The sequence below is a fragment of the Scyliorhinus canicula genome, chromosome 10, assembly GCF_902713615.1.
Source record: "Scyliorhinus canicula chromosome 10, sScyCan1.1, whole genome shotgun sequence".
Classification (NCBI taxonomy): domain Eukaryota; kingdom Metazoa; phylum Chordata; class Chondrichthyes; order Carcharhiniformes; family Scyliorhinidae; genus Scyliorhinus; species Scyliorhinus canicula.
In genome coordinates this window covers 35,270,660-35,289,061 of record NC_052155.1, presented here as the reverse complement: position 1 = coordinate 35,289,061, position 18,402 = coordinate 35,270,660, and the positions used below count along the sequence as shown (strand labels likewise).

At 45.1% G+C, this 18,402-nt stretch overlaps 1 protein-coding gene across 1 annotated transcript in view; it reads right to left on the bottom strand.

Moving 5' to 3' along the window:
• LOC119972301 (protein FAM135B-like) overlaps positions 1-18,130 on the bottom strand; it is a 543,933-nt gene extending 525,803 nt beyond the window's left edge. The window contains exon 1 of the mRNA XM_038808790.1: positions 17,547-18,130. The gene's annotated coding sequence lies outside the window, so the exon portion shown is untranslated. The remainder of the gene's footprint in view (positions 1-17,546) is intronic.
• Between the last annotated feature and the right edge of the window lie 272 nt (positions 18,131-18,402).

Sequence of the window (18,402 nt, the reverse complement as noted above, 5' to 3'; positions counted from 1 at the left end):
CAATAACCCCTCCTAACCTTTTTTGGTCACTAAAGGAAATTTATCATGACCAATCCACCTAACCCGCATGACTTTGGACTGTGGGAGGAAACCGGAGCATCCGGAGGAAACCCACGCAGACACAGGGAGAACGTGCAGACTCTGCACAGACGGTGACCCAGCGGGGAATCGAACCTGGGACCAAATCAAGTGGGCTGCTTTGTCCTGCGTGGTGTTGAACTTTGAGTTTTGTTGGAGCTGCACTCCAGGGGTGAAGTCAGGAGGTAAGTTGTATGCTGTGGGATTCCTAGCCTTTGACCTGCGCTGGTAGCCATAGTATTAATGAGGCTAATCCAGTTCAGTTTCTGATCAATGGTAGCCCCCAGGATGTTGACTGTGGGGATTCAGCGAAGGTAATACCAATGAATGTAAAGGTATGATGGTCAAATCCTTTCTGTTGGAGATGGTCATTGCCTTACACTTGTGTAGCATGAATTTAATTTGCCACTTGCCAGCCCAAGACCGAATATTGTCCCGGTATTGCTGTATTTGGAAATGGACTGCTTCATTATCCATGCAGTTGCGAATGGTGCTGAAGATCTGACCTTATGATGGAAGGGAGGCGAGTGATGAAGCAGCTGAAGATGGTTGGCCCGAGGACACCATCCTATTTTTTTTAGAAAATATTTTATTAAGGAATTTATAGTTTTAACATTCTAAACAGAGATATCCAACACACCAAAAACCCCACAATAGCACACAACTTCCCCCATCCATTAGATTCCCTGCCCTTGTATGTCACCTCCATGCCTCCCCTTCACACCCCCCTCGACCCCTGCTGGTCAACTTTCCTTGAAGAAGTTGATGAACGGCTGTCACCTCCGAGCATACCGCTGTCGTGAACCCCTTAAAGCAAACGTAATTTTCTCTAGCCTACGAAATCCTGACATGTCACTGACCCAAGCACCCGACTTTGGAGGCTCTGAGTCCCTTCTCCTGGCTACCAGGGAGGCAAAGGCCAAAATGTCGGTCTCTCTGCCCACCAGTGCTCCCGGATCTTCCGACTCCAGTTTCCGAGGGCTCTCGATGTCATACACGGTCAAATGCTGTCTTGATGTCAAAGGCAGTCACTCTCACTTCATCTCTGGCATTTAGCTCTTTTGTCATTGCTTGAACCAAGGCTGTAATGAGGTCAAGAGCTGAGTAACCCTGGCAGAACCCAAACTGAGCATCCGTGAGCAGATTATTGGTGGTTAAGTGCCGCTTGATAGCACTGTTGATGACTCCTACCATCACTTTGCTGATGATGGAGAGTGGACTGATAAGGTGATAATTGGCTGATTTTGACTTGTCCTGTTTCTTGTCTATAAGACAAACCTGGGCAATTTTCCCCATTGCTGGGTAAATGCTAGTATTGTAGCTGTACTGAAACAGCTTGACTAGGGCTGTGACAAGTCCTGGAAGCACAAGTCTTCACTACTATTGCCGGAATATTGTTAGGGCCTATAGCCTTTTCAGTATCCATTACCTTCAAGCCTTTTCTTGCTATCACATGGAATGAATCGTATTGGCTGAAGACTGACCTCAGTAATGCTGGGGACCTCCTGAGGAGACCAAGGTGGATTATCCACTCGGCACTTCTGGCTGAAGATCGTTGCAAAACCTTCAGCCTTGTCTTTTGCACAGATGTGATGGGCTCCTCCATCATTGAGGATGGAGATATTTGTGGAGTCTCCTCCTCCAGTGAGCTGTTTAATTGTCCACCACCATTCATGGCTAGATGTGGAAGGACTGCAGAGCTCAGAACTGATACGTTTGTTGTGGAATCGCTGAGCTCCATTACTTGCTGCTTGTGCTTTAGCTTCATCAGGTTGACAGCTCATTTTTAGGTAAGCCTGGTGTTGGTCATGGCATGTCCACCTGCAATCTGACAGTTACCGCAGGCTACAAATTTAATATGTGAAGACGGTATTCTCCTCAACTGATGCCCAAGACCACAAACACTTCCTGCAGGTGTAAGAGGGAATAATCTCAACATTTTCATTCTGAATATTTAATAACCACATCAATTGTAGGGCAGGATTTAATGACCACAGCATTGGACACCTCCACTGTCCAGGAAGCCAGGACCAACCCTGCCACAGTCACTTCCATGAGGCATGATGGAAATTCAGTGGAAATCAGACATTAATTGCCTGCTGTCAGGACTGCTTCTACCGCTTTAAAGGCGAAGATACCACCTCCAAGAGTGGCTGGCTAAATCGGAGGTCCAGCAGCTCTTTGGCACCAGCAGTACCATGAGGCAGAGGTGGCAACTGCTAAACCCAGACCAGGAGGCCCTGGAATGCACTAATATTTGTCAGGCTTGCCAGAATCAATCAGGCAGGCCTTAGACAGGAGATAGGGGTGGGTCTAGTCTGATCAGAAGGACCCCACCAAGGCCACAGGCAGCCAACCAGCTTTTACTGGATGGCCTCTCCACGTGGTGTACTGCAGGACCACCACAACCACTCTCCGCCACCACCACCACCCCACACCTCTTTTACAGTAACCGTGGTAGCAGATGAGGCCCTGACCTGGCCAGTAATTGACCACTTAAGAGCTTCTCTTGGGCCGCAGGTGAAAAGACTAAACTTCAACCTTCCCTGCCCTGACTTAATGCCACTCCCAAGGGCAGGGGAAGAGGCGTCAAGAAAATAATGGGCACTCCACTCTGCACTTTCCCTCCTGATTCTACAGCTCACCCCAGCCCTGTCCGTCCCATCGCCATTTCCACCTGTAGAGTGTGTTGGATGTGCTGAACTTCGCTATCTCAGCAAGAATCAAAGTGGTATGTTGCTAGTCTGTCTGGATCAGGTCATAATTGCATTAACCAGCTGAGCAATGACAATAACTTCTTGCGTTACTGGTAGCCTAATACATCATTAAAAGATGGATGATTTGGCTTCCTTTTAAATGTAATTACCAAGGCGGTGATACTACAACATAATTACACATACCTGCGTAAGTATTTCACTCTTCTACTCCTGATTCCTTAAAATAAGGTATTATGTTGGGCCCCAAGGCCAAGAACATCGGTAAATTTGCACTTGTCTCCTTCAGCAAAAGTCCCAATCTAATCTGTGCGGCTGTGGGAATAAAGTGTTGAGTCAGATGGAAATCGCGGGTTAGCATTGCAGCCTCGGCTGTTGGTGAACGTCTGCTAAACAAATAGCAGCAGGAATTTTGGAAAACATATTCAACTGCCCTAATAGAATAGAATCCTGGAACTAGACACCACAGAGACCATTCACCCTCTCATGCATGTGCCAGTTCTTTGAATGAGTGTGCAGATTATTCCCCAAGACCCTTTTTAAACCTCTTGAACTCTGGTTTGGACTCAGGCTATGTCAGAAGGTGACAACTCTGAACTGGAAGTCGAGTCACAATTGATCTGTATTCGAATCACAGTCCTCAAAATCAACCAACGCGGACTGACCGGTACCAAACCAGCCACATGCAAGACAGCGGGATTGATGTTTGTGATTCCTGTCACATTCTTCTAAACAGCTCAGTACCAGTATTTTGATAAATGAAGGGAAGGTTTTCACAGAATAACACAAGTTGCAGCACAGGAGGAGGCCATTTGACCGCTGTGCCTTCTTTTTTCAGCCCATTTCTCCCATCTTTCTGCTGTGGTTCAAAGACAGCTCACTTCTCGAGTCAGCAGTTGTGGGCTCAAGCCCCATTCCAGATATTGAAGCACAAAAATCTAGGCAGACACGTCAATGCAGCACAGAGAGAAGACTGCATTCTCAGAGGTGTCATTTTGGAAGTAAGAAATTGGAGCAACGAGTATCCCTATGTTTCAGTCGTTAAGCAGAGGCATAATCTGTCCTTGCAGGTCAGTGTGAAAGATCCTCTGGCTCTATTGAGAAGAATAGAAAAGGTCACATGGCCAATATTTACCTCACAACCACCAAGCACAAAGGCTATTTGGCACTATCATGGCTGTTTGTGTCAACCTGGTGTGCACAAATTGGCTGTTGCAATTCCTTCACCGAATCAGTAACTACACTTGAAACTTGAATGGCTGTAAAGTACTATGGGACAACCAGAGTTCATGAAAAGTGCTACATCTTTCTTTATTCTTTTTTCTCCCCAAATACTCATCTCTTTCCCTTAAAACAGTTTTTGTCTCACTAGTCATTTGTGGTGAAACATCCCATGATCTCACAGTACTTTGTGCAAAAACGTTCCCTCATCCTTCTTCTGGCAAAATGTCTCTGTCTCTGATCTCTTGGGCAGGATTCCCCGTTTTAGCGGCAGAGTGCTGACGCCGTCGTAAACGCCGGAGCGTTTTAGGACGGCGTCATCTGGGCGCTCGGAGCAGCGATCCCCCAACCCACAGGGGGCCAGCACAGCACTGGAGCCCTTCACGTAGCTCCAGCTGCCGATACGGGCCCCAGCACGGCCAGCGCGGGTCCGCGCATGGATTGCCGTCTCCGCGCCGGCCCCCACGCAACATGGCAGAGACCAACAGGGGCCCGGCGCGGAGGAACATAGCCAGCAACACCCCCCGCCCCTCCCCCCAGAATTAGCTCGCCTGCCGATCAGTAGCACCCGATCGCGGGCTCGGCCACCGTGGAGGCCCCCCCGGAGTCAGATCCTCCCCACCAGGAACCCCCCCCCCCCCGCCCCACCACCGCAGTCAGAACGCCGAGGTCCCGCCAGGTAGGGCCTGCTTTCTTCTCTCCAATCCAGTCCGTTGCTTCTGGCTCTCCAGGTCACAGCCCAGGCCCCTCCAATGCTTGATTACCCAGCCTTTCCTCTGCCTTCTACCCAGAGCACCCTCCCCTGACACCCCTGCCATCGCTAATGCCACCCTCCTACCTCACTGCTGTAAACCATGAAGCAGGGATGACAACTATGGAAGTGAAGAATTTAATGGGAGAAGAGTTCTTGGCTTTCAATGCTCAGGATGTTCCCGCCCTAATCCAGAACACTCCGAGACAATCTGAAAGGGTTTGTAATAAAAGGTGCTGAGGGGAGATAAACAATCCATATTCATGCCAAGGTCCTGCAGCAAGGCTCCACTGCAAAATGAAAAGTATTCAAATCTGTTACATCGCACAATTCTACTTGAAAATAAATACAGCTGAAGAAAAGACGGGGTTTAAAACATCTGCTGACAGAATTTAATCAAAAGAACAAAACATTGATACTTGGCTACTTCCGGTAGCGGCATATAGGATGATGTCGCGCACAAGGTAGCTTCCACCAGGGTACTGGTCTTGCACCCCTTTTAGCCTGGTTTATGGGGTAATTCTTGCAGGAAAAAGCTATCTCCTCGAGGATGAAAGATGCCTGCATCAGAAAAATGCAAAGAGAGGCTGGAGGTAAGAAGCCTGCGAATACAAATTTGTCAACAAGGGTAGCATGGTGGCTACCTCAAAGCACCAGGGACCCGTGTTCAATTCGGACTGTGGGTGACTGTCAGTGTGGAGTTTGCACTTTCTCCCCATGGGTTTCCATTACTGGAGAGAATTCTTCGAGACAGGATCTACTCCAATTTGGAAGCAAATGGACGTATTAGCGAGAGGCAGCACGGTTTTGTGAAGGGGAGGTTGTGTCTCACTAAATTGAGAGAGTTTTTCAAAGAGGTCACAAAGATGATTGATGCAGGTAGTACAGTGGATGTTGTCTCTATGGCCTTCAGTAAGGCTTGACAAGATCCCTCGTGGCAGAGTGGTACAAAAGGTGAAGTCACACGGGATCAGGGGTGAGCTGGCAAGATGGATACAGAACTGGCTAGGTCATAGAAGGCAGAGAGTAGCAATAGAATGGTGCTTTTCTTTTTTTTTTATAAATTTAGAATACCCAATTCATTTTTCCAATTAAGGGGCAATTTAGTGAGGCCAATCCACCTACTCTGCACATCTTTGGGTTGTGGGGGCGAAACCCACGCAGACACGGGGAGAATGTGCAAACTCCACACAGACAGTGACCCAGAGCCGGGATTCGAACCTGGGACCTCGGCGCCGTGAGGCAACAGGGCTAACCCACTGCGCCACCGTGCTGCCCCCAGAATGGTGCTTTTCTGATTGGAGGGAGGGCTGTGACTAGTGATGTTCCGCAGGGATCAGTGCTAGGACTGCTGTTGTTCGTAGTATATATAAATGATTTGGAGGAAAATGTAACTGGTCTGATTAGTAAGTTTGCAGACGACACAAAGGTTGGTGGAATTGCGGATAGCGATGAGGGCTGTCAGAGGATACAGCAGGATTTAGATCGTTTGGAGATTTGGGCGGAGAGATGGCAGATGGAGTTTAATCCAGATAAATGTGAGGTAATGCATTTTGGAAGGTCTAATGCAGGTAGGGAATATACAGCGAATGGTGGAACCCTCAAGAGTATTGACAGTCAGAGAGATCTTGGTGTACAGGTCCACAGGTCACTGAAAGGGGCAACAGAGGTGGAGAAGGTAGTCGAGAAGGCCATTGGCCGGGGCATTGAGTATAAGAATTGGCAAGTCATGTTACAGCTGTATAGAACCTTATTTAGGCCACACTTGGAGTATAGTGTTCAATTCCGGTCGCCACACTACCAGAAGGATGTGGAGGATTCAGAGAGGGTGCAGAAGAGATTTACCAGGATGTTGCCTGGTATGGAGGGCATTAGCTTATTAGGTTGAATAAACTCGGTTTGTTCTCACTGGAACGGCGGAGGTTGAGGAGCGGCCTGATAGAGGTCTACAAAATTATGAGGGGCATAGACAGGGTGGATAGTCGGAGGCTTTTTCCCAGGGTCAAGGGGTCAATTACTAGGGGCCATAGGTTTAAGGTACGAGGGACAAGGTTTAGAGGAGGTGTACGAGGCAAGTTTTTTTGCATAGTAGGTAGTGGGTGCCTGGAACTCGCTGCCGGAGGAGGTGGTGGAAGCAGGGACGATAGTGACGTTTAAGGGGCATCTTGACAAATACATGAATAGGATGGGAATAGAGGGCTACGGACCCAGGAAGTGTAGAAGATATTAATTGAGACGGGCAGCATGGTCGGCACAAGCTTGGAGGCCGAAAGGCCTGTTTCTGTGCTGTACTTTTCTTTGTTCTTTGAGGTTGGATGCAGCGCTGTTGGTGGATAAAGGGCTTTGCGGACGCATGTCTACTGTCGTCGAGGTTCAACAAGACTGAGTCCATCTCACCAAGTTGTGGGAAGCACTAAAAGCAATTAGAGGGGGATAATCTCCTACAAGGCGCATACGAATAGGACTGCAAGGACATAGCAACAGAGGCTGGTGGATGCTATCCTCGAGGTAGACCGCCGGTACTCGTATGATCCTACCCTGGTGCTGCTGGCGAGCAGGAAGAAGATGCAAATGCAAATTGAACTTCTGGCCACAGGGACGGCAATGGGCCAACTGCGGCTTTCAATGGGAATATTTGATGAATATGGAGGGAAGGCGAGCCGTCTTTCTTTTTAATATAAATTTAGAGTACCCAATTAGTTTTTTCCAATTAAGGGGCAATTTAGCATGGCCAATTCACCTACCCTGCACATCTTTGGGCTGTGGGGGCGAAACCCACGCAAACACGGGGAGAATGTGCAAACTCCACTCGGACAGTGACCCAGGGCTGGGATCAAACCCGGGTCCTTGGCGCCGTGAGGCAGCAGCACTAACCACTGCGCCACCGTGCTGCCCCTGGCTAGCTGTCTTTTAGCTCACCAGCTGAGACAACAGGCAGCTTCCCGGGAGATTTTACAGATTAGGTATACGAGTGGCAGCGTGGCCTCCACTCCAGTTAAAACTCATGCGACTTTTGAGGTTTTCTATTAGAATCTTTACAGGTCAGAGCCCGCAGAGGAGAGTTTGGACATGGCGATATTCTTTGGGTTATGAGAGAGAGAGAGAGAGAGAGAGAGAGAGAGAGATAGGGGTACAAGACAGGGATACCTAATGTCCCCGTTCTTGTTTGCTTTAGTCATTGAAACTTTGGCCATTGCATTGAGGTTTTCCAATAATTGCTGATCCTGGTACCTAGGGCTCACCTAACGAAGGCTAGGATGAGTGGTTTCTTTCTGGGGGTGGAAGACAAATGTGAGCTGTGTTCTCGGGGGTCAGCCAATCACTCCCAGGTGTTCAGCTCGTTTCCCAAGCTGGTAAGCTTTTGGCTCTGGCTATCCTTCTTTTGCACCATGTCAGCGATTCTTCTCGTCGATCTGGAGCCTTGTCCTTTGCTGGCCATTTTCGGGGTGTCGGTCTCGCCAGTGCTGCAGACTGGGGTGGAGGCGGATGTCCTCGGCTTTGCCATGTTAATAGCCCGGAGGTGAGTTCTGCTGGGGAGGTGATCTTCCACTCCGCCAGCGCCTCGGTCTGGTATAGTGACCTCATGGAATTTTTGAATCTGGAGAAGGGATATTTAAAGAAATACTGATGCCTGTCAGTGGGCTGAATACTGAAAGCAGGAGAAGCAAACTGTTGCAGCACTAATCTACAGTGTCTTCTCTATCGGACTGCCATAAATCATGTTTGAAATTAAAACCATACATAATAAATGGTGCAGTTCCAAAACATGTGCAATCATGTCAGCAGATGCAAAGTAACTTGAACTCAAGCCAATGATCTCAGTCTAAATTATCTGTAGTGGCTCTCTCACTTGAAGCATTTTATTGAATCTCAGACTATCCTTCTCTGGTCAGTCACCATACCCAATTCATCTCATATTCTGAGGAAACAATGTAGAAATCTCCAATCTCAGGATCGGCATTAACCTGGGCGGCTGCGGTCGTAACTGAAAATAATTTACATTTTTCTAGCATTTTATAATGCCACAAAAGTGATCCATGTGCAGTAAAGTGCTTCAAAGTACATTTGTTCATTGTTGTTATGTCGGCAAACATAGCCAACTTGCACACATCAAGATTCCCTGAATAATAATGGGAAAAAATAAAATTGATCTGTTTTGGTGGTATTGATTGAAGGCAAATATAAAAACATCCAACGGAAGAGAAGGTCATTAATTCCTTCAAACCACTTTCCCTGAAGTCGATGAATGATCATTCTCGAATACACTTCCCTCTCATTCATCACTTATTTCAGGCAACACTCAATTCCTGCCCACATGTACCTGCAACACAAAATACTAGCAAAGCTTAAAGCTCACTCATCTGCTCTTCTTTCTATAGTGCTTTGGTATCTCTCAACTTGTACAGCCAGATATGCCATCTTATCTGAAAGACAGCAACTGTGACAATGCAGCACTCCCTTATCCTGTAGTGTGTAATTGAAAATACAGAAAAATATGTCATTTGAAACATGGAAGTCTGGCAATATCTGGTCTGAGAGAAACCTGAGAGGATACAGGGAAAGATCCCACCAAAGGTTAGTAGCAGCTGCAAAGGACAGGATTATAAAATGCAGATTCTTTCTCACAAGCAGGCTTAGCAAACACACAGGATTCTTGCATTAAGCTAAAACAATGGCTCACACCTTTATTGAAAGTAACTATCTTAGGAAGCATCTGGAAAAGCATGGATGAAGGTTTCAATTGAATTAAGTGATGAATGTTTAAAACAGGCAGGTCTTTCAAGTCATAACCAAATGAAATTTTAGCATACAGCTAAAAGCTAAGGTTTCACACCTTCATTGAAATTAACTCTCTTCGTAAACAGCTGGAAAGGAAAGGATTAGGTTCATTTGAATTTTCTGACAATTGTAAGTGTGAAATTTTGCTAATATCAAGTAAATTAAAGAAAATTGGAGACAACCTGTCTACGAGAAACATAATTTAAAGTCAAAATCAAAGGCAAACTTATGAGCTGGGGAAAATTGGAAAATCAAACTATTGAAATGACAGAAATTAAAAGTAACACCTATTGAAACCAAAGCATATTTTGAATATCACAAAGGAACTTTGAACATCACAAAGAACAATGTAATCAGATCTGAGGGCTGAGGCCAAGCCCAAAATGAATAATTAGTTGTATTAGAATGTTTAGATCAAAGATACTTTTTAACAATCAAAGTGAAATAAGTTAATTTACAATAAGGTAATAAAAACGTAATAATTGTTAGAAAGAGAATATAAACCCAGGTAGCAGAAGCAGAACGACCAGAACTCAGAGAGAGGAGAGAGGAGAGGAGCATATTCAGCTCTCACAGCTCGGTCATGGGAAAGACAAGACAAGCAGCCGAGCTTAAACAGCTATATATCTGAGGAAGACTAGAATTTAAACAGGAGTCAGAGTCAGCTGAGAGATAGGTAGCAGAGCCAGCTCTTAGAGCTCAGTACATGGGATCGACAAGACACAGCAACTGAGTTAACCAACGAATTCATCTCAAGAAGACCAGACTGCAAAGAAGATTGATTGTCAAGGTGGGCCTGAAGGTCCCTTCAACCAACCAGCAGGATCCAGAAGCAAGATCTTTTTACCTTTCTGTAAAGTAAGTGATTTCAGCTTTTAAAAGAAAAAATAAAATAATAAAATAACTTAATTTAACCTGAAATAGTGGTTTATTCCTAAAGTCTACTTTACTTATTTAGCAATGCAGGACCCAGGACATCGATGCTACTAAGTGGTAAGTAGATAAAACCTTTGGTGAAGGTATGGGTTATACCGGGGGATAACTTGAAAATATAGTTTGACCTGAATAGCACCCACTGAAGCCTGCATCGGAGTGAGGGAGTGAGAATCCCTGTTCACCATTTAGAATATCGGCCCTTTTTGGTATAGGGGGAATTCTAAGAATAATGGTGAGTTTTCAAAAGCAAGCGAGATGTAAATCTAGCTTGCATGCTCAAGTTTGAGTGGAGTTCAATTAATACTGACAGTTGCGGGAGCTGACTCTTTGTTCTGACCCCCTGCCAGCAAAACACAAAATGGTGCAACAAACATGCAGACTCAAGCATAAAATAGTATTCCTCCATCTCAGGCGTACAGCTATAGCATCACCACAATTAGTACCCAGAGCAAAATAAAGCACTCCTGTGTTTCTTCATATTCCAAAGAATGTGTTCCTTGGGATTCACCGAACTAGAGTTTGAAATTATATTGATAGTTAACTCAATGCTCCAACGTGTTACAACCTTGTAGCACAGTCCTGGCATTATGTCTCTTATATATTAATTCAGCTGTTCAGTGTCACTAACAATAGCATTATCAGTGGTGTCCCATTGCTTCAAGAAAAATAGCTGAGATTCCTGCATATCTCACAGTTCACCCATCAGTCATTGTTCTGGTACAAAGCTGCACAGCGTGACACCCTTTCAAGGCCACAACTGCATGATATATAAATTTATAACAGAAGGACATACGTTGATGGTAGTTCTTTCTTAAGATGCAGAACTGGCTCGGTCATAGAAGATAGAGGGCAACAGTGGAAGGGTGTTTTTCTGAATGGAGAGCTGTGACTAGTGATATTCTGCAGGGATTAGTGATGGGACTTTTGCTGTTTGTAGTATATATAAATGATTTGGAGGCAAATGTAACTGGTCTGATTCGGAATTTTGTGGACGACACAAAGGTTGGCAGAGTTGTGGATAGTGATGAGGACTGTCAGAGGATATAGATCAGTTGGAGACTTGGGCGGAGAAATGGCAGATTGACGTTAATCCAGACAAATGTAAAGTAATGCATTTTGGATGGTCTAATACAGGTGGGAAGTATACAGTAAATGGGAGAATCTTTAGGAGTATTGATAGGCAGAGAGATCTGAGATACAGGTCTACAGATCATTGAAAGTGGCAAAACAGGTGGATCAGGTAGTCAAGAAAGCATACGGCATGCTTGCCTTCATCGGTCGGGACACTGAGTATAAAAATTGCTACGTCATTCTGCAGCTCTGCAGAACCTTATTTGGGCCATACTTTGCATACAATTCTGATCGCCACACTGCCAGAATGTGGAGGCTTTGGGGAAGAGTACAGAAGAGGTTTATCAGGATGTTGACTGGCCTGGAAGGTACTAGCTATGAGGAGAGGTTGGATAAACTCAGATTGTTTTCAATGGAACGACGGAGGTTAAGGGGTGATCTGATAGAAATCTACAGAATTATGAGTGGCATGGACAGAGTGGATAGTCAGATGCTTTTTCCCCCCCAGAGAGGAAAAGTCAATTACATGGGGACATAGTGTGGAGATAGAACATAGAACAGTACAGCACAGAACAGGCCCTTCGGCCCTCGATGTTGTCGCGAGCCATGATCACCCTACTCAAACCCACGTATCCACCCTATACCCATAACCCAATAACCCCACCTTAACCTTACTTTTTAGGACACTACGAAGTGGTGGGATGCCCGGTGGTCAACTAAAACTACCATACCATTATTATCACTTCAGTTGGCTTCAGCCAAAAAAAATGGAACAATTTGGAGACCCTGGGCTGGATTCTCCAGAAATGGGGTTATGTGCCAGTTCACTCTTGACTTTCCTTGGAAAAGTCAAAAGCGATTCTCCTACCTGCAGGCGGCTAGCAGGGTCCCGGGGCGCTGCTCGCAGATCTGGCTCTGGAAACATGTCCGGTCGGGAGTCAGCGCATGCGCCATGGCAGACTCGGACCAACCTCGGAAATGTAGCCACCAAGCCCCCCCCCCCCCCCCACCCCCCACCCCATCCCCGAGATGGCACGCGTTCGCAGATCCGAGCCGCTCGGTCGCCGCCCCAGTCGCCCATGAACCCACCCTGGTGCTCGATTCCACCGCCCCCCACAAGGGCGGCCGCGGAAGTGGTTAGAACCATGCTGTCAGGAACGTGGCCAGTTTTGTCCGGAGAATCGCTGGTGGGGGTGGACCTCGGTCATTGGACCCCGGCCGCACCACGTAATCCGCGCACAAGTGATTCTCCGGAGAGATCCCCGAGGAGGTTTACCCCACGTATAAATTGATTCTCCGACCCTGCGCCAAACGCGATTTTGCCGCAGGACTGCGGAGAATCCAGCCCCCCGTTTCTAAATCGGTCAGTACATAATGCACATTACCGCTCGAGTCACTGATGAAGTCACTTCTCTCATGCACTGTTTCCTTCATCGGCACTACCACATCAGTTGCGGCTCGGCACTCGTACCCTCACAAGGTTGTGGGTTCTCAAGAAATAGGAGCATAAAATTTAGGCTGACAATCCAATGCAGTACTGAAGGGCACAACACTGTCGGAAGTGTCACTGAGATGTCGGTCCACTTGGGTTGGTGTAAAAGATCCCACTGCAATATAGAGGAGGGAATTTCCCTGGATGTCATTTCGAATATTTATCCCTCACCCAACACCACTAAAAATAGATGATCTGGTCATTAATTTCAAACTGTATGTGGGAGCTACATGCATGCAAATTGGCTGCCAGGTTTCTTACGTCACAATAGTGTCCGCATTGCTTTCGATCATGAATGGCACAGTATAATTCACGTCTTTCTTTGATCAAATGAAGGACACCTGACAGAAATGAATATTTTAACAAACAAATACAAGTTATGAGCATAAATGCTTCATGAGTTATCCATTTCTGACTCACCGTTTCTTCAAAAAAGTTCTTATGTATATCACACAACATATGGTATCCAAACCCAACAGATTGATGGGTTCTACCAATTTAAGATTTGCTTTCAATGACTGACACAACAATGAAGTGATTCTTGTCCCCCCTACAGGGGCATGCCATCATTGTGCACTGACAGAATTCCAGCTAAGCATATTGCTTGGGGTATGGGAAATGTTACTGTTATGTCTACTTGAACTGTAGCAAATAGCATATCATGCAGTTACAAAACCTGCCTTTCCAAATCGAGTTGATACTGGAAAAAGCATTTTGAGCCACAGTCGCAGAGGTAATTATATGAAGTCACTGTTTATCTCCATTTTTTAAAAAATCAAATGAACCAATAATTTCAATTGAGGACACAGTAAAACTTCAAACTAAAGTTTTAATTCCGGAAAAGATGGAAATATCAGATAATCTTAATTAAGAGTAGCAGCCCAATTATAGAATTTAGATTATTATTGGTGGCAATCTTGCAGACAGGGTTCAAAATACATTGGGACGATGGTGAATTTGCCCTCCAGTGCCTCCAAAAAGTATGGAAAGCTTAAATCACGAGGATGACCAATGAAAGAAAAGTCACCCCCTATGCGGGAGTGAGAAAATCTGTAAGGGGCTGCTGCTTCAATCACAAGCTACTTCTCTCTCATATCTGCTGAGCCTGTCAGCAGCAAACATGGCAGAGAAGCAACCTATGATTGGAGTATCGGCAGGAACGCTAGTAGTGCTGCGCATGAACCTTAGCACCAAAGCAGTGGCAGTGCTCCACCCCCCCCCCCCCCCCCAAATGGGACAATGTTCTCCCAGCAGCACAGAAGGGGGAGGGGGGGGGGGGGAGTTAGTAACACCCTACTGAAACACAAGCAGTAATCAGATAGTTCTAGATTGTCCAATTGCAATGGTTAGATTGTCCAATTGCAGAGGTTGGAGTTAGAGGATGTGGGGATGGATGCGAGTTAGGAGTGCGACTTGGACTGTCATCAGCAGTTGAGCCAACCCTGTCACCTGCGGGTTGATGTGGTGCACCAAGCTGTCAATTCCTGATGCCAGGAGCAGCTCTGCCGCAGTCGAGAACGCATCTGACGGCAACACATCCACATCCTTCTCAAGCAGCCACCGCTACTCTCATTTATGCACTCTAGACATCTTCAATAGTTTCCTTTCCCCCCTTTCACTTTAAATGCATTTATTAAATAACATTGTCAACTTTATATCTTTACCTCAGCTTAAAGTTCATCTTAATTTGTTTCCCCCTCATTTGAGTTTCTAGAACAAGGAGGGTTTTTTTTGCAAAATATTGATGTCCATAATCAATTGGAGAGCTGGTGTGTGGAAGTGATGTCCCAGTAAATTAATCTTAATTATTGTCACAGGTAGGCTTACAGTGACACTGCAATGAAGTTACTGTGAAAATCCCCTAGTCAACAAACTCTGGCGCCTGTTCGGGTACACAGAGGGAGAATTCAGAATGTCCAATTCAGCTAACAAGTACATCTTTCGGGACTTGTGGGAGGAAACCAGAGCACCCAGGGGAAACCGACACAGTCAAGGGCAGAACGTGCAGACTCAGCATAGACAATGACCCAAGCAGGAATTGAACATGGGACTCTGGCGCTGTGAAGCAACAGCGCTAACGACTGTGCCAGGAAGTTGAGCATCTGTTGATGCTATCCCTCTCCTTTGACTGTCCATAACTTACTTAGTTTTTCTTAACATCTCTCAAATTTTAACTCATATTATGAAGAATATACATATGACCCCCTCCAGGTCAATGACGAGAAAAAGTTAGACTCTTGTTCCAGTTCTTAAAAAAATGCATGACATGTTTGTGTAATTGCAAATGCGTAAAAAAATTCATTTGGAAAACAGAATATGGGAGATTCCTTCATAATAAATTAGAACATCTTATTTGTAAATTCCATGTTAAAAGATATAATTATTTGTTTTACAGTCTTTGGTATTTGTGGTATCGACCGAAAAAATGATTTTTGATCTCTTTAAAACTCAACAAAAATACAAAAAAAATCATGTTACCACACGACTACCACACCTAGCAAAGTGGTTAGTAAGATTGAAAAAGGAACCCTGAATGCAGAAAAGTAGTTCGAGAAAATTTCAAGAAGAGCCCTCAAAAAAATATTTTGACCTCTGTTGTCAGTGATAGAAATGCCAAGAGTAATTCAAGGTGTTGAATAATGTATCATTTAAGAAGCATATTCCACAACATTAATATTGAAACTATTAGTTTGGGTGCAATTTGTTTTACAATGAATCAATGTCAATGTACTCTTCGAGTGTGTCACACCATTGCCCTAACTGAGGGAGAGTTGCTGAACTGTGATGCTGTATTTGTTGAGCTCAGTGTGGATGCAGTATGGCTGCCTTGTTTTAATGTCACTGATTGATAGGGGGGGAAAAAACTCTTTTTTCTCTGTTATCCATTTGAAAGAAAGCAGAGGGTATTTATGGACTCATCGCTTACTACATCCAAATAGAAGATCACATAACAGAAAGGGTCTGAATTTTGCTCAATTACAAATGTCCAGATGCAACGCTGAAACTGTACAATACTAAGCTGCATCGAGTCACTATTTAGTGCTTTTCTGGTTGCTTGCCACCCTGCAGATAATAATGAGGGCAGAAACAAGGATAATCCCAATGCTGTGGTTGGGCTTCGCAGTCTAAAATATTCTCTGAAAAAATCTTATATAGGTGTATACATTTTGACCTGGAGAGATATATACACACATACACACACACACACAAATATAAATGTGCAGATACATTTGTACACAGAAACATATATGCACTACCACATGTACATGTCCATGTACAAATACAAATGTGTGGAGCCACATTAACATGTAAAAACATATATACACATGAAATGTGTGTACATGTACAACATATTCCCACATAGGCAAGCACCCATGCATCTATACACATACACACATTAACACTTGTATACAAACTCAGGTATCCACTGATAAATATATACTCACGTATATATTCATACAAAGTATACATGCAAATATAGACATTTGGAGACATGTAAATAACATACACATGTACACACATGCACAAACACAAGTATATGCGTATACACATTGCTTCATGTACACATATATTGCATGATGTACACATATAAGCATAGCAGAAACTGACAAGGTAATGGTAAGCATATATTTAAACAATCATGGGCAATATTACGTGTGAGGAAGATAAGATCGAAACGGACGTAAATATGAAAGGTACCATTTGATGCATGGTACGTGGTCTGAATGATATCGTAGGCTCGGTAAGACACCACTCATGATACTGTGAATATATATTCAATGTATATGTAACTTCCATTTATCTTAAAAATTACACCCTGTTCTTATTTCTCAGTAGATGAGGGACGAAAGAATAAAATATACCAGGCGGTGGAGAAATTAAAAAATCTAAACCGGTCACACTGGGAGACGCTGCTGATATTTAACCTCAATTTTTTTTCCCCTTGTAGAAAGCTCACTGGGTCCCTCTACATTTTAAACTTACATTCTCAACCCAGATGCTTTAAACGCATAACTTTTTTTTAAAAAACAGTTGTCAGGTCTGACTGTGATAAAACATGACTTTACTCATTCTGCATGTATCACTAGGAACCGTGAATTGCAAAAAGATTAAAAGCCTAAAGTCAAATCGCAGCACAGTATCTCACAGCCTTGCTCGTTATCTGTTCAGTGCGCTGATATTGTGCCATTCGCCTACATTGTAGCCGTCCAGTTTGCTCCCGCTTTGCAACACTACAACCCGCATCACGACAAACAACGCCACTGACTGCAAACACACACATCCAGCCAGCTCCAGGTTACATCTGTTCCCAAATCATTTAAATAACGCCCCAACATTGACCTCAAAACCTGACACCACACATTTTGCAAAGTGAGAACTTCATTCATTGATGGTGTTGGTTTCTCATTGTGTCAACTTAGAATTAATGGTACAGATAAATATTTTCCCTATTGGCACGTGGCAGAAAACACTATATATTATATACCATCATTATGCCTCCTACCTGTTCCCAGATATCAGCAGTTTCTCTCCTTCTGAGGGGAAGATTTGACTTCTCCCTTGATTATTTCTTCCTTAGTTGGTTAATGTTCCTGTTGCCATGGTTACATTGCAGACTATGGAATTTTTCACATCTCGCCCTCTGCAGAATCAGTCTGTGTGTGTGTGTATTGCTGGATCTTCCTGCCTCTGTCTCTCTGGCTACTGAAGATTGTTGTGAAGGAAATCTCTTCTGGGCTGCTGACGTCACGTCAGTCACAGCAACATACTCAAAAACCCAGCAACCAAAATCCTGAGAAAGTGAAGTGAGCGCGGCCAACTGCGCCTGCACCCGGAGTTTCCCCCCCCACCTCCCCTCATTCCTCGCCGGCTGCCCCGCCAGCTGGCGGTCGGCTTTCGGTCACGCGACGCGACGCGATGCGACGGGCCCGCAGTTGGTCACAACACCCCAGGCAGGACAAGTGCCGACAGCCGAGCTGCCCGTGCTTCCATTCGACCTGTCAACAGGGAAGGGTGGGACAGAGAGGCGGAAGGGAGCTGTCTTTATATGTACATATATCCCTTCTCACATCCACAGGGGCAAAGTCCCCTCACAACCCAGTGCAATCCACGCGGGTAGGAAACATTTCCACACAGAAACCCCCACAGACAGCAATGTGACACAGACCTTTGTGTTTTTTTTAAATTGTTGATTGAAGCAATAATATTGGCCAGGGCACTACGAATAATTCCATCGGACGTTTTGGCTCCACCGGAGTGTGTGGGTGGGCGCTCATTTATCATGTCATCCGAACGATGGACTTTCTGCTGGTACTCAGTACTGCAGCTGAGTGTTCGCCTACATCTTGGTGTTCCAAGTC